The sequence below is a fragment of the Phoenix dactylifera genome, chromosome 4 (assembly GCF_051530095.1).
Source record: "Phoenix dactylifera cultivar Ajwa chromosome 4, Ajwa_hap1_PhDact_Kaust_v1.1, whole genome shotgun sequence".
Classification (NCBI taxonomy): Eukaryota; Viridiplantae; Streptophyta; class Magnoliopsida; order Arecales; family Arecaceae; genus Phoenix; species Phoenix dactylifera.
In genome coordinates, this window is record NC_143193.1 from 10964251 (window position 1) to 10980792 (window position 16542).

A 16542-nucleotide genomic window follows, 5' to 3' on the forward strand; every position below is an offset into this window, starting at 1 on the left:
GACGACTTTGATTTCGAATTTAAATTTAAAATTCAAAATGGCTTATTCTTCCTGCACATTGTAACATGTGCATTACAGATCTTATCGCGCACGTGCTAATTAGCCTTTGTGAGATACTAGATTTAGCAAGCCATTAAGATCTTTATTGGGAGAGCTGTTGTGGCTTTTATAGGCCTCTCCAACAATTACCTTGATCGAGTCTATAAAAGCCTTTACAAGCCCAAAACGATTATGATGCTTTCAGTTTCTACCAAAATTTCATTAACTTCTCAATTTCATAAGCTTATTATTTTACAATCATTTTGGGCAACTAAAGAAGAGCCGATTAGATCAGGCCTCCTAAGTGATCATGCTTGTGATTAGAGAATTCAAGCAGAGTTAAAGTTTAGTATACCTTGAGGATGATCTTGCCATAGACCTATACGAGAGGGCAAATTTTATTCTTAATGCAGTGTTTTTCACACATCTCGATTCAGACATATTTTCTTTCTTTTATTTTTTTAATTTGTATTTTTATTATTTTTTGATATTATTAAAATTTGCATCCATTAGCAATTTTTGAAGACCACACTTCCAACAATCTAAGAGCAAAATTCGGTTTTCTGAGAAATTGCGAGTATTTGCACGCTTGAAAGAATAATTAATTTTGTTTTAATTGAATAGTATTAGTAACTATCATCTTCTCATTTGAAAGGCTTAAATCTTTACCAAATCAATTTTCAAAAGAAAATTGTATTGTTATGAAATCTGTGCGAAATGGAATCATTTTACTTGCTACTTAAAATCTGTGAAGAATATAATTTGAAATTCTCAAAACAAAATCTTTTTTGCTCTCTAATTTAAAATCTGGGCAGAAACAAGTTTAATTACTCAAGATAAAATCCCTATTTTCCTGCTCTAAAAATTGTGCAGATAATTAGTTTTGATTTAAAAAATAAAATCTAAATAATTATTGTTTTGAAATCCGTCCAGAACCATAGTTTTGATTTCCAACATAAAATCCAATTAATTACTGCTTTTGAATCCATGTAGAAATTATTAAATTATTTGAAACAAAAATTCTTTTTCCTGTTGCTTTAAAAATAGTGCATAAATTTCTAAAACATCAATTTAACTCTGAAATATTTTATTTCATCTGCTTTGATATCATGCAGAAGTTAAATATTATTTTCTTTAATATTTAAAAAAGGAAATATATGTAGAACTCTCCAAAATTTTAGATTTAAATTTAAAATTTGCAAATAATTTCAAGGTTGAATTCAACATTTGAGAAATACTTTTAAATTTGATTTCAAAATTTTAAGACCCCACGAATACGCCTATTATTTTCATTATCAGATTCAAATTTAAAATTATAATTATTAACAATTTTCTGTGCATATTTATTTTATTAGTGTTATTTGCTCTTTATGTTAGTGCATTTATTTAAATTTTGAATTTCAAAACAAAGTGTTGTATCATTGGAAGACATTAATTAGTCACTTAAACATATAAAGACTAAGCAACTGAAAACTTGTGTTTGCAGAAACAACTAAGCGATCAAAACTTTATAAAATGGCTTCTTTTAATAATCATAGTGCTATTAAACTTGAAAACTTTAATAGTTCTTGCTTTACAACATAGCAGAACTAAGTGAAATATTGGCTCACCACTCAAGATCTGATCTCTGCCATAAAGTTTTCCAAACCAGAACCATTTTCTAGATCAACCACTCAACCAACCACCACCTCAAGAATCATGATCCTCTAGCTTCCAATTTAAAACCTTTGAAGAAAATGATTTCCATGGTTGAAATAGGATTCTTAATGCCCATTCTGATTGCCTACATGATGTATACCTTCCCACAAATATGCACTAGTTAATAATGGTATAGCATTTTTGATTTTTTATTTGTAAAGATTATTTTAAAGTTTATAAGTGCCTAAAAGTACTGGAGTGTATTTTTAAAATACTTGATTAAGTTTTGGTTTCTATTCAAGGTATCCCATTAAAGTTTTTATTAATCTTTAAAGTATTTGGTAAATTTTCTATTGGCATATTTAGATATTCTAAATTTGAAATTTGAACACGACTAGCTGGAATAGAAATTCTAAGGAACATTTTATGGTACTATATATTTGCACTATTCAAACCATATTTATAGATAGTTGGTACCCAAAGCTTCTAAGACCAACCTACAAGTGATATTGTATTGACGCTTGGACTATGTGGTGAACCATGCTAGTAGATATCAAGAAAATCATTAAGCTCTAAAAGTTCTTTTCTGAGAGAAGGGTGGGAAGTGAGAACAGAGACTGGGTAGCCTACGGAACTTACGTATTTCCTTTTTAATAGCATATAGTAGTGGAAAGACTTGGTTTGAACCAATGAGACACGACGACGTACAGCGGTGGGGCGGGATAGGAAATTTCTCAGAGTCACATCCTTCTACTAAAACATTTTAATTGACCTCGTCAATGGACGAAGTCTACCATGAAGCCAACCTGAAAGGAATGAGTTTATCTCTTAGAGAAGGGCTAGAAGAGATTATCACCCGTTGTGTTCAAGTAGGGGTGCAATTATATCATATTAGACCTGATCCCGATCCAAGTCAGTTTTTTGTCCAGGTTCTAATTTTGGACTCAGACCCAACCCAATAAAAGATCGGATTGGGTCTAGTCGGGCCTACAGCTACAATTTTTGACCCAATGGATCATTCAGATCAAGTCGGGTTGAATCCATGTATAATCCAATCTTAACCTAAAAAATTTGGATCCGATTCAGGTCGGATCCGGACCCCATTCAACTTTACAGAGTACACCCAGAATCGAATGAATTCGGCACAGAGACATGGTAACAAACAATCAAGACTATAATAATTTTTAAGTATTGCAAAGACTAAAAAATTCATCTTGTTTTCTGGATAATTCTTTTAAAACTGCTTTTTGCCACATTTTTTCAGTATATTTCGAGAAATTGCAACCCCAATCGAAAAAGAAAAAAATAGAAAATTTACTAAACAAAAGTAGAAGGAAAAAATTCAAACTTTCAACTGGAAAAGGGAAAAAGAACTAAAGGATCTCAAGAAAAACTACAGTACCTGATCAGAAGCGACTCCTCCAGCACGTCCATGGTCTCCGGTAGCCCCTTCTACCTCTTCTACACCTCCATCTCTGCAAACTCCTTCCTGTTTAATCTCAATCTTGCCGTCGAGCAGCCACTATTCCGCCCAACCGACAAGTTGCACGACTCCTCCTCCTGCCCTTCTCCGTCCCTTCCCTGCCACCTCCTTGTCCTCCAGTAGAACGATCCGGTGCCGCTCCGACGACTCGTAGATTGAGAAACACTGAATCCACCCACTGAACCCCGACCCTTTGATCCCATTTCATTTCTCCAGCGCAATCGACATCCCTCTGATTGCCCAAACAATCATTGCGACCGACTCAAACTTGATTAAACCCTCCACCAAGATCCACCGAATAGTCTTCCGATCCTCCAGCGCCAAATAATGATTCCTCTCGACAAGAAAGAAGAATGAAGACCCCATTCAAATGGGTCGGATCGGATCGGATCGGATCAGTTCAGAATTTAGTAAACCCTGATCTGATCCGAAAAATAAAACGAGTCTAACTTTAGAACCCACTCCGGCTCCATGGGTTTTTTAAATTAGATCGGATTAGATTTAAGCGGGTCGGGACGGATTGCATCATTCCGGCCTATTTACAGCCTTATCCAAAGAGGTGTGGACTGAGAGTCTGAGAGACTAAGGATGATCAACCATAAAGGACTGAAAAAGCAGAAAAAGGAAGTTAGTTTAAAAAATTTATAAAAATAGTGATCTAGGTGGTAGGTACGCTTGTCGGTAGAACGGTACTGCAGCCACCGATTTTATGTCCAAGCTATGGCCAATCATGGTGTCGCAGGATCATCAGCATTTTTCTTTCTTCTTGGTGGAGGGCAATTTATTTTCAAAAGAAAAAGATTCTTCGTGCAAGAGAGTCACAAATAGGATGGGCCCTCCAGTTCAAAGAAAAATAGCTTTGACTCGGTAGTCCCATCATAAAAGTCCTCGAATGGAATTCCACATTGGCACAGGCTGGCTGAATTAACGCTGAAACGATCTAGACACTCGTGGAAGGGTAAAATGGATTTTTACTTCTGGTGAAAGCATGAGGATAAAAATTGTGCACACTACTTATCATTCCTCCCAACTCTAGATCCCGAGTCAGAGATCACAGTAACGATCATATACTCATAAAAAATTCTCTTTACAAACATGTAAAACATCTCATCATAATATTATAAATAAGCAGCAAAATAAATTTAAATAATCAATATTCAAACATTAATTTAAATAATTAGGATCAAATTTTAATGTCTCACAAAACCAACCATATCTAAAAGATCTTACATTAAAGTCTAGTCAAATCCAAATCTAAATTAAAGATCAAGTTTGGCCTTTAGCCACTCCCAATCATAATCTTGTGCCATCTTATTTCTCAGAACTGTAAAGACAGTAAGATATGGAATAATGAGCTAGACAGCCAAGTAAATAATAAACACTTTAACCAAATTAATTAGACAATAGATTTAATAATAATTTATTAAAAAATAAGCACTACAAAAAAAATGGTCTTTTCCGGCATTTTTTACATCCTTTACCGATGCTTATAAGCGTCGGTAAAGATCCGCCCGACGCTATCCAAAGCGTCGTCGATACCTGAGTGGAAAAAGTTTTTTTGGAAAGCATTGTGAAAGGTCGGTTTTTAGCGACGCTTTCGAGCGATGCTTAAAAGCGTCGCTAAAAAACTCGAAACCGACGCTTATAAGCATCGGCTTTAAAATTCAATTTTTTTTAAAAAAATTAAAAGTAAAATGTGCTCGGCAAGAACCTTCAACGCATATAGATGCAATTATGGCCACAAAAAATGCAGCAAGCGCTCGGCAAGAACCTACACCAAAATGATGCCTTGCAACAAGAGGAAGAAAGCGACAGAACAAATTATAACAGAACAAAATAGAAGAAGATCGCTCGATCAGAAGAAAAGAACTGGAAAAAGCTTAACTTGGCAAGATCATGGAATCATAAAAGCATAAAACAAACTCCAAACATGCATATCAAGAGGAAAATAAAAGAAACTGCACTCCATCAAGGACCAGAAATGTGAACAGCGACAGAAGAAAACAAAAAAAAATTCGAAAAAAAGAAGAAATTTTACAAAGATTGCATGAAAGAAGAACTAATACAAATTAAATCCATCAAGTAGGAACCTGGGAACGGTCGATTGATGAGGATGAGAGATAACGGAACCAGGGCATGGCGCTCGCCGGCCTGGAAGGAGAACTTCTGATGGTTCATGGCCTGGGTGTAGAACTGAGAGAGCGAGTTGGCCGCACAGCAGAAGATGGAGTAGAGCGTCCAATCCACCTCGTCGAGGCGCGTTGCGTCTGATTTCAACTTCCACACCATGGATTTGATTTCGAGGAAAGGGATCTGCAAAAACCCTCCAAAAAATTAACAAAAAATACTAGCCTTGCCAAGAGCAAATAACCCAAGAAACGAGAGAAGAAGAAGGAAGGGCACCGGAAGAGGGTGAGGTCGACGGTGGCTGGGAAGCGGAATGGAGAACGCCGATCGGAGCTCGGAAAGCAAGATGGGGAGGCGATGGATTGATGTCGGCGTCAGATGCTTTTGAATGAGAGATTGATGAAAGAGAGAAGAGGATAGACTTTTAAGGCAGCTAGGGCATCAATAAAAAGTGGGGCGAGGGGTTGGAAAGTGATTTGGCCTCTGACGATGCTTATAAGCGTCGTCGTAGGTCCAACTTACAGCAACGCTTTTTAAGCGTCGTCAATTCCAAAAATTTATCGACACTTCTAAAAAGCATGGGTAAAGTTTAGCGCTGAACCAAACTTTTCCGACGCATTCTTCTAGCGTCGGAAAAAAAGCATCGGAAAATCTATTTTTTCTATAGTGAAGAATGTGCTATTCATTAATTCAAAACCAAATTTCAATTTGCAGCATTATCAAAACATTATGCATGCGAAAATCTCAAAATCAAATTTTGTTCATGAATCTAAATTCAACCATAAGCTATAACCATATTTTTTCTATAGTAAGGTTATGATACCATGTATTTTCTTGCAGTGTGCCATGCATCATCATCGAGCAAAGTCTTTCAGGACCACGTATCTGCTTGCGGTATGTCGTACATCTTCTTACGGCATAAATCTTTCAGGATAAATCAAGTACCAACATATTAGCCCCTAATAATAGAGCCCTTAACATAGCCGGCCGAGGGTTCAAAATAATCATATAGTTCATGTCCCAATTCAATAAAGATATAAAAAATCATGCAATATCGAAATCAATCGAATGAGTTTAATATTTTCACCCATGCATCATTATAATATTCTAAAACAAAGCATATTCAGTAATAAAATACTGTACATCAAATTCATGCATCATGAATCATATAGTTTAAATTTATTAATATAATAGTTATAATTTACTAATAGATCTAGAAAAAGGGTCACATTATGTAACACCCAACACAGCTAATAAAAAACTAAGCCTAGTCCACTTGAATGGACATATGCAAGAGTTAGAGTAAGAGATCAAAAAAATAAGATAAATCTTTGTTCGACTTAGAGTAGGAGAAGAAAAAAAAAGGATAGAGCTCTATTTGACCTGGAGTAGGAGATAGAGCCTTATTCAATATGGAGTAGGAGATGGGCTCCTCCTCCATCTCAATTTAAAGACGCCCACACCCCCTATTGTCTCACCGCCGACAGATTTTGCCGATCACCACCGCTAAACCACCACCATTTTCTTTTTTCTTCTCTTGCCTTCCGACGATCTTGGCTCATGGTGCTTACCAAAGATTTCAATTGAGCACTCACCAAAGTCCGAGGTTCTGAGAAAAATTTTTGAAATTATTTGAACCTATAGTTTGGTTTCACTTGCAATATAGGTAATGTAATCCTTTTTCTAGATTTATCGGCAAATTATAAATATTTTCTAAATCGAATTATTCTTAATTTGTAAACTTGATGCATAGTATTTTATTATTATATACATATTTTGTTGGAATATTGTATGATTCTCGATCGAACATATTGATTTCAATATAGATTATGCTTGATGGATTTTCGATATTGTATGATTTTATGTATCTTATAATTTGGAATACTAAACATACTTTTACAAAAAAGAGGTTTGATTCAAAATGAATTTGGACTCGCAGCCAGACTTTGTTTTAATACCCTGCCAATAGGGTTGCACGTTGGCACTTTGATAACCTACCAATGGGGGTCGTATGTTCGTATTTCGATACCTTGGCAGTAGGGGTTGTACGTTGGCACTTCAATACCATACTAGTGGAGGTTGTCCGTTGGAATTTCGATACCTTGCTAGTGGAGTTTGTATGTTGGCATTTTGATACCCTACTAGTGGAGGTTATACGTTGGCACATTAATACCCTACCATTGATGGTTATGCGGTAGCACTTTGATGTAGCCATAGTTCATAGTTATCGAGTTAAATTTGATGATTTGAAAAAATTTAGATTGATGAACGGAATTTGATTTTGAGAAAGATTGAATTTGGTATGCATAATGTTTTGATAATGCCACATACTATGATTTACTTTTGAATTGATGAATTATTCCATATGTTTCTTTTCTATAAATAATTATTTAATTTATTGCCTAATTAATCTGGTTAAAATGTTCACTACTTACTGAGCTACCTAGCTCATTATTCCATATCTTACTATTTTAATACATTTGAGAACTAAGATGGCATGGGGTTATGATTGGAAGAATAACTAGAGACCAAATTTGATTTTTTTAATTTAGATCAAAATTTGACTAGAGTCCGATATAAAATTTTTAAATATTGTTGGTTCCGTGAGACATTAAATTTAGATTCTATTTATTTAAATTAAAATTTGAATATTTATTATTTAAATTTATTCCAGTGCTCATTTATGATATCATGATGAAATACTTTGCATACTTGTAGAGAAAGTTTTTTATGAGTATGTGGCGGTTGCTGCGACCCTTAGCTCGCGATCTCAGATTGGAGGCATAACAATTATTATGGTATTAGAGCATAAGTGGATAAATTCTAAGACAAGAAATGTAACATAGGATAAGTATTGTTGGATAGACACTAGGGTCATTGGAATGTAAATCTATATTGATTCCAGAATAAGCTACTTGAAAAAATTTTCTGTTAAGCCCTTATGATTATATATGAAAAGGTTACTAAGGAATTATGATAAAATTTTATTTATAAGATTTTGACACATGATGGAACGTTGGGCAATCTATGGATTCTGTTATAATTAGTTAGATTTGGATCTAAATTAAGTGCAAGAGGATTGGCCATGAAATATTATCATGCATTGTGACTATTTGTTTATTAATTATTTAAGTGAACTTGGAATCTCAAAAATTGATATGGAGGTACATTGAGATATTGCTTAATTTTGAAGTTAATTATTTAGTAGCAAATTAAGGTCCATTCATAAAAAGTTGTTTAAGATTTGAGCTAAGAAAGTTCTTTTACTATATCTGATTGGAATATTCTTTAAGGTTTGAACCTGCATGTAGATCATGTATGAAACTAGCTTGTAGACAAAAATAAGCTTGGAGATATCGTGTATAGGTCTATTTTCTTATTGAAGAATTGATTTTATTATGAGATAGTAAACTATTCATCCTAATGGAATCATTAATAATTTTAATCTTTTGACCCAAATAATAGATCTTATTTGTGTCTATTTGAGACTATGTGGTGTGTATAAAACTTCAATTCAAAATTTGGGTTCATAAGTTGATCTAGGAACCTTTGCCAATGTTATTGAGGTTACCTGGTAAAATCTAATTTTGTATGAAGAATTTAAATTTTAGAGTTTTACATAATTATCACGAAAGATTTTTTTGATATGGTAGTGTTCTTCACATATCTCAATCCAAGCACGTTTTCTTTCCTTTAATTTTTATAATTTATATCTTTTTACTTTTTGATATTATTAAATTCTGCATCTATGAGCAATTTCTGGGCACTATACTTCCAACAATCTAAGAACAAAATTTGATTTTCCTAGAAGTTTCAAGTATTTGCAAGCTTGAGAACAAAATCAATTTTGTTTTAATTGAATCGTATTAGTAACCATCATCTTCTCCTGTGAAATGTTTAAATCTTCACCAAATCAATTTTCAAAAAATAAATTGTATTGTTCTGAAATCTGTGCAAAATGGAATCATTTTACTTGCTACTTTAAAATCTGGATAGAAAATAATTTGAAATTCTCAAAACAAAATCCTTTTTGCCCTCTACTTTAAAATATGTGAAGAAACAAGTTTAATTGCTCAAGATAAATTCCCTATTTTGGTGCTCTGAAATTATGCAGGTAATCAGTTTTAATTTTAAAAATACAATCCAAATAATTAGTGTTTTGAAAGCCATGCAGAACATTAATTTAGATATCTAATATAAAATCCAATTAATTGTTGCTTTAAAATTCATGTAGAAATTATTAAATTATTTAAAACAAAAATTTCTTTTCTTTCTGCTTTAAAAATAGCGCACAAATTTCTAAAACTGCAATTTAACTGTGAAATAAATTATTCCATCTGCTTTGATAATCGTGCAAAAGTTAAAAATTATTTTCTTTATTATTTAGAAAAGGAATTATATGTAGAACACTCCCAAAATCTTAGATTAAAATTTAAAATTGAAAACAATTTCAAAGTTGAACTCAACATTCGAAATGTACTTTAATATTTGATTTCAAAATTTTAAAACCCCATGAATACACTTAATTATTTTCATTATCATATTCAAATTTAAAACTTATAATTGCTAAAAGCCTTCTGCGCTTTTTTTTTTTTATTAGTGCTATATGCTCCTTATGTTACTGCATTTATTTAAATTTTGAATTTCGAAACTAGTGTTATATCATTGGAAGCCATTAATTAGCCATTTAAACATATGACGACTAAACACCTGACAATTTGTATTTGCAGAACCAACTAATCCACCAAAACTTTATAAAATAGCTTTTTTTGATAACCATAGTACTATTAAACCTGAAAAGTTTAATGGTTCCTTCTTTACAGGGTAGTAGAGCTAAGTACAATATTGGCCCACCACTCAAGGTCTGATCTCAGAGTTTTCCTATCCTAAACCACTCAACTATCCACTACTCCAAGAATCGTGATCCTCTAGCTGCCAACTTAAAACCTCCGAAGAAATTGATTCCCATTGTTGCAATAGGATTCCTAGTGCCCTTTCTGATTCCCTAAATGATGTACACCTTCTCAAAAATACGCACCAGTTCAATAATGGTATAACACTTTTGATTTTTTATTTTTAAAAATTATTTAAAGGTTTATAAGCGTCCAAACGTACTGTAGTGTATTTTTAAGTACTTGAGTCTTGGTTTCGATTCGTAGTATCCAATTAAAGTTTTTAATAATCTTTAAAGTACTTAATAATTTTTTTATTGGTATATTTAGATATTCTAAAATTTGAAATTTGAACAACACTGGCAGCAACACAAATTCTAAGGGACATTTTATGGTACAATATATTTGTACTGTCCAAACAATAGTTATAGATAGCGGGTACCCAAAGCTTCTAAGAACAACCTACAAGTAATACTATATTAACTCTTGGACTATGTGATGAACCATGCTAGTAAATATCAAGAAAATCATGAAGCTTTAAAAGTTCTCTTCTGAGAGGGTTCTTTTCCTGAGAGACGTGGGAAGTGAGGAGCAGGATGGGGTGCCTAGGCAACTCGTGTATTCATTTTTCCTTTGTAACAGCATCTGGTAGAGGACTTTTGGTTACCCCCGATAAGACACAACGATAGCAGTCGGGCAGGATGAGAAATTTATCTCAGCCACGTCCCTCCAGTCAAAAATATCAATTGACCGCGTCAACGCACGAAGTCTGCGATGAAGTCAACCAGAAACGAATGTTTTTATCTCTGAGAGAAGGGCTGGAAGAGATTATCACCAGTTGTGTCCAAATAGGTGTGAACTGAGAGACAAAGGATGATCAATCACAGAGGACTGGGAAGCAGTGGATGGAAGCTAGTCAAGATGTTAAGCAAATTATAATCATGATGAAGTAGTGCTTGTAGGTAGAATGGTACTGCAGCCACCTATATTTTGTCCAAGCTAGCGCCAATCATGATGTCGCAGAATCATCCGCATTTTTCTTTCTTCTTGGTGGAGGGCAGTTTATTTTCAAAAGAAAAAAATTCTTTGTGCATGACAGAAGAGAGTCACAAATATGATGGACCCGCCACTTCAAAAAAGAAAAGCTTCGACATGGTAGTCCCATCTCAAAAGTCCTGGAAGGGAATCCCACATTGGCACAGGCAGGCTGAATTACTGGCTGAAATGATATAGACTCTCAGTGGAAGGGTGAAATGGATTTCTACTCCGGGTGAAAGTATGAGGATAAAATTTGTATACACAACTCGCCATGAAGAATAAACTGAAACGATATAAGCTCTATCCTTTCTTTTCCCTCCATTGAAGCTCTAAGAAACCAAGAATTATGGCATTTAGAAGTAAAGCACTTGTAAGACTGTATAATATAAGCCAACACTAAAATTCCATGAAGATGGTGGAAAACGTACAACTGCTTGCATTGTTCGGGGTTTGTGTTGCTCCATTAATCTGTTCTTAATTAATTATCATTCTACATGCTCTCCGGGATTCGACGAGGTGTTTTTCGCCACTGAGCTGGCCCCTGTGAATTCTTCCACCAAGTTCTTGATCTTTCTACAAGAGAAATATTTTTAGATGTCTTAAGGCACTTTAAAGCACACCAAAAGCATTGAGTTCGCAGTGCTGCCACGTTCTAAAGGTGGTCCCAGCAGCACCTCATCTCTAGCGGTGTCCGGTGGATCGGGCATGCCTATCACAAAACATAAGATATTGTTAGCTTTCAATGTTGCAAGGTCTAAAATCTGGCTTGAAAAAGGTTATAGAACTAGGAACACAGTATTATTGTCACGCCCCAAACCCGCCATCCTAGTCGGCCACGTAACACAGCCGCCCACTCCCTAGAGTAAGGCCCTAGAGAATATACTAAGCCTAAAAATTTATCACAACCTCAATATCCGTGAACAAAAATGATCTTAGTTCATAACAACAAAATTGGTCTAATTGCAAAATTTTATCATCCAATCAGTATCAATGATGCTCTATCTATTCATTCTTTTTCCATATAGTCTCAACCATAACTAAGTATTAAGCCACTTGCCGCATACAACTCAGAAAAGAAAAAGGGATAGGGGGTTGTGATATTTACAGCTTAGTAAGAATTCCGAACTGCTATACCATAAGTAATAAGAAAATAATCCATGAACAAAATTAGATGAAACGAATACCAAATCAATACTCGAAAAGCTCATAAAAATAACATGCACATAAGTTTTTATTATCATCTTTTCAAAAAAACATAATATATATATATATATATGTGTGTGTGTGTGTGTGTGTGTATTAAATGTAACCAATTATGCTCTTGGTTGCCACGATGATGAACTTTAAGAGACATAAAATAGGCACAAAATTAGTAACGAGCACAATATACCATCAACATATCCCTGCAACAATTTCGTGAATCAAACAATAATAATCTAACAGTGTCATAGGATTGAAAGAAATATTGCATAAAATCTAGGAAATTATGAGAGAATTCCTCAATAATTCTACTAGCCTAAATCCTTGCACTCGATATAACATTTTCGGTATGTCCAAAAAGTTGGAATTAGGAAAATATTTCTCAATAATTATACTAACCTAAATCCTCCTACTCAATATAGCATCTCAAATATGTGCAAAATCTAGAAATTAGATGAGAAATTCTTAATAATTCTACTAGCCTAATCCTCCCCCTCGATATAGCATTTCAAGAAATATTAACATGCATGCTTATGTCATAGAAATATACATGCACTTAATCACATAATAAAAATACTAAACTATCTATTTTTTATTTATTTAAACAAGCCCCAAAACTATACCAATTATATGATAATTATCCAATGCAATCATATTGCCCAGCTTTGCAGCCCAAGAGGATGGGTAAATTAGGTTTTTCAAAAACTTTATTTAATATTGTCATAGAATTAAATACTTAACAAATGAATATTGAATTCAGAAAATGAGCACAAAGTAGATATGCAAGAAATTAAAGCAAGAGAAACAAGTAAGGCAAACAGAAGAGATTTATAGTAGTTCAGTGCCAACCATACACCTACATCAACTCCTCAAGACTTTCTGAAAAATCACTTTAATCTATAACCTAAATTACGACCTAGTTGTTTTCTGGATTCACAACCAAAACCGGTTGATTTTTTCAGATCAATTAACCAAAATCTTAACAAATTATTTTTCGGGTTCACAATTAACCCAAGTGATTTTCCCAAGCAATCAACCAAAATCTTCTCCGAGCCTATCCCAAACTCAACACAATCCAATTTCAGATTTGGATGGACCTTTTTCTAAGTTTCAATTCCTAAAACTTATTACAGCAAAGAGTAGAAAAGAGTGTCGTTACAATGAATATAGCTCCAAAACAATAAATGGAGCTAGACTCTGTAGGTTGACTTGATTACTCCTAAAGACGCTTCACCAACTTTTCTGATGTTGAAGATGTAATCGTTCAGCTCACAATGAAAGTTCTTAAATGATTTGCTCATTAAAGCTCTCTATTTTTCTTTCTCTTTTCTTGCTCTAGTAGATTTTTCTTTATGGTGCTTGAGCTTTTTTTTTTTTGGTATTTCCATGCATTTATACTTTTTGAAGAATGTTGGAACACTTTTCTAGCCTTTAGATAGTTAATAGACCCATTGTGAAATAAAAATAGCCATTTGGACTCGCAAAAAACTAGTTATTACTATTGTTGGACGCAGAGGGGTCGACTCGCTATTTTCTGAGATCGACTTGAGATTTTCGAGAGCTAACTTATGGTCTTCAGGAGTCGTCTCGAGCTTGCTTATGCTTCTGTTGTGCTTTGTCATTCGTTTGCAGCACTTGTGTAGTCGGATCTCTCAGTTCAAGGGTTGACTCAAGATTTCTAGAAGTTGACTCTTCAACGAACTATCTTTCATTGCTTTCTGTCTTTCCATTGTGGCCGTTTTAGGGTTAACTCATCTCTTTCTGGAGTCGACTCTAGTTTGATTGGAGTCAGCTCATGAATTCCATGGGTCGACTCGCCAACTTGATAATTTTCTCAACTCTCTATCTTTTCTCTATGGCTATTCTGGGCTCAACTCATTTTTGTCTAGGGTCGACTCTAGTCTGTCTAGATTCAGCTCATAAAGTCCATCGGTTGACTGGCCAATAAGATAAATTCATAAGCTTTCTGTCTGCTCTCTGAGACTATTCTAGGGTTGACTCATGATCTGTTAGAGTTGGCTCATGAAGGTGCATCAGTCAGCAACAGTATGTCGGAGTCGACTCGTTGCAAGCTTTGGGTCGACTTTTGAGGTAGCTTAGGATAAAATTTTTCATGCTTGTCTGTGAGCTTCCAAAAATTGTTTTCATGTCCTTTTGAAGTTAGCTTTCTAATGTGGTGCTTCAAATGGATAATCTTTTTTTGAGAGTAGTTGAAGGCTTTTTTCTTTGCTCTCTTAAATTTATCACTTAAACTCAAATCAATTGGATTAGTCAACTTTTGACTCAACTATTTTGCATCATCAAAATCAATCCTTTAGGATCAAAAAATTATAATATATCAAGCCTCAATATTCTAGAGATATAAAAGAGATATAAACATGTTATATAATACAAAGACAAATGTTTCACGGTTTTCTAAAAATATAAATATGTCTAATTCATGTAAATTTTATATCATGCCCTATAACACAATTATCATCCTCTCATATTTTTGTGGTATTCTAAATGAAATTAGAAAAATCACAAAAATAATTGGAGTTCTAATGAATATTTTAGAATTTTCTATAAAAATTAAGAGAAAATAGCGTATGACACACAACTTGACAATAACTAAAAAATAGATATAATATGAAGCCCCAAGAACAGAGCTTTATGGTTTATCTAAGCACAACAAGCCAGCACAGTCATTAATTTTATTAGCTAAAGTTATGTTTCTACGTGTACCACAGCCCACCAAACTTGACTAGAGAATGCATGCATGCCATGTGAATGTCACCTCACCGCTACGTGGCAATCACATCACAAGAATGCTCCACCATATCATCACCATGATAGCATGCAAGTGCCATGTCAGCCACGTCAATTACACGTTGCTAACATGTCATCAACAGGTACTAGCCATGTCATAGCCATGCCCTATCACATCATCAACATGGTAGCGCTAACGCATTAATACGTCAGCAGCAATGGTACAGAATGGTTAAACTGTGGCAATGATAATGGGAAATAAGGTGCGGAGTTCATTTAACTTACGAAACCAGCCACTCGATTCCTTCGATGAGAGTTTTCTTGTTCATCTGCCAATGTCTTGACCCTTATAACTTTCTCTTGGCCGACTTAGACATGTGGCCGCTCTTTGGGAATCCCACTGACCTACTCATGCATGGAAATCATGGATCATGAAGTGCCTTGGTTTGAGAGAAAAATGATTTGAAAAATATGGGTCAAAAATTGTTATAAAACTAGTGCTGCAATTTTTCTCTTAAGCCATGTGTTAGAATTGACTCCACTGAAAATTTTCAGGATTGATAACACTCCAATAGGCTATCTTATATATAATAATGAGCTTTAATATTAAGTAATGAAAAGCTGCCATTAGAAACCACCAAAGACCTATTAAAGGCCAATCCATAGAAAACCATATGAATAAAGGATTTCAGAAGTACATTCATCTTCCTTAAAAGCTCTTTGAAGAATGAAAACTAACCTGGATGCTCTGAACCAATGAAAGAAATCAAATCTTCAATCGAAAGGAAATTCGACAATATACCTTCCAGAAGCGTGTGATCGATGTCTACAGGATGTTTCTTGAGCTAGGATTACATAATTTGGTCTTCTCGTATACTCGAACTTCTTCCTTGTTGTAGCATAAATTTCTGGTCGAGAATCTATTTACAATTGAAATTGAAACTCCTTTTTACAACCCAAGAGTCATTTGGGTTCACGGACGGTAGAGGGAGATTAGTGAGAGAGAAGAGAATCATTCTCTAATATCTCTCATTTCAGATTCCCATGCTATTTTCATAAAGAGGTTAGGGAAGTTTTAGGAGCTTATAGGAGTTGTGATAACTACACCAAGTTGTTGTCACCATGGAATAAATCCCGCAAGAAACAGCACTCTAACTAGTTTAGGGCATGATCTCACGGGCGCCCAACCTTGGTTCCAATTAGATCTAATCTTGAAATCTAGGAGTTCATAGTTCCTCATGCCTTCTTCAAGAGTCTTCTATGATTTCAAAAATACATTCTAGTTCTCATTATTTAATAGTTGAAATCAACTTTCCAAAGAAGGTTCTTGTGCCACACGGCCTATGATCAATGTCCCCTAGCTCTTTTGATTTGAGT